The sequence below is a fragment of the Theobroma cacao genome, chromosome 10, assembly GCF_000208745.1.
Source record: "Theobroma cacao cultivar B97-61/B2 chromosome 10, Criollo_cocoa_genome_V2, whole genome shotgun sequence".
Taxonomy (NCBI): domain Eukaryota; kingdom Viridiplantae; phylum Streptophyta; class Magnoliopsida; order Malvales; family Malvaceae; genus Theobroma; species Theobroma cacao.
The window spans coordinates 17,279,901-17,281,444 of record NC_030859.1 but is presented as its reverse complement, the minus strand read 5'-3'; positions in this window follow the sequence as shown (position 1 = coordinate 17,281,444).

The window sequence follows — 1,544 nt, the reverse complement described above, 5'->3', positions numbered from 1 at the left end:
TGCCACTTTAATATTGGTTCTATGCATTCAGTGTTGTTGTCCACCTATTGAACTGATTATGCATTCTTCAGTTTTAATTGGTAAAAGTCCTTATGAAACTCTTTTTAAGCAACAACCAAATTACCATAAACTGAAAGTGTTTAGCTATCTCTGTTATCCATGGTTTAATCCATATGCCAAGCATAGCTAAAAAAAAAACCCAAACCTTGTGTCTTCATAGGATATCCCAAACACCATAGTGCTTACTTATGCAAAGATCATGTCACTCACAAGATATTTACATCAAGACTAGTTTTATTTGATGAGTTTTAGTTTCCTTTCTTCGGTGTCTAACATATTGATAAGAATTTGTTTGCCATATCTCCCATTAACAGATTAACAGATTCTGACTTTCCTACTTGTGTGCCATATTTTGTTTTTCCAACAAGTTCTGCATTAACCCATTAGCAACATTAGTTCACATTGCTCCTCCACAAGTGGCAGACTTATGTACTCAATCACTTTCATCATCCTCATTAAATCAAGTATCTTTTTCACTTCAACCTTCATTTTTTAGCTTAATAGACATTGTTTCAATCCTATTTCACAAAAAAACTCATCCTATGGTTACTAGGTCATAGAACAATATCCTTAAACCTAAATAGAAAAACATGGTTACTAAACATCCCTTTCCTCAAGCTATTAAACCTGCCAGTGCCACTCATGCAATTAAAGACCCTTGGCGAAAATAGGCAATGCTTGAAGAACTCAAGGCTCTGAATGCATATCGTACTTCGAAACTTGTTCCTCCCTTTATCAATAGACTTATTATAGGATGCAAATAGATCTTTAAAATCAAAAGACATCTTGATCGTTTAATTTCCAAATATAAAGCTAGATTAGTGGCTAAAGGTTTTAATCAAAGGCCTAAAGTTGATTACACGAACACCTTTAGCCTAGTTGTCAAACCAGTCACAGTCAGATTGGTATCATGCTTGGCATTATCCAAATAATGACCCCTCCATTAAGTAGATGTTAACGATGCATGATCTTATTGAAGAAATATACATGAACCGACCACTTTTTCCTGCAAACAAAACACACCTTAGCTATGTTTTAAAGTTAAAGAAATCCATTTATGGTCTTAAGCAAGCTCATTGATTATGATATAGAGCTCTAAGCTCATTTCTATTATCTTATGGCTTTCACAATTCAATTGTTGACACCTCACTATTTATCTTCCACAAAGACCATGTTACTATCTTCATGCTGGTATATATAAATGATATAATTCTAACAGGCAATGAAAATTCTTTTTTATCATAGTTTGTGTAAACCTTGTAAAGCAATTTTTCTCTTAAAGACTTGGGCCGATTGAACTACTTTTTGTGTCAAACCCTGCTTTGTAAAATAACTATAATGTCATTCACATGCTCGATAGAATGTTTGTAAATTTAGGAAGTTCGAGAAATCGATAAAAGACGATATTACCCCTAAAAGTACAGTTAAGTCGATTAAGCCTCGAACTAGTTCAAATAGGAATTTTAAGGTGAAATTAAGAGTTT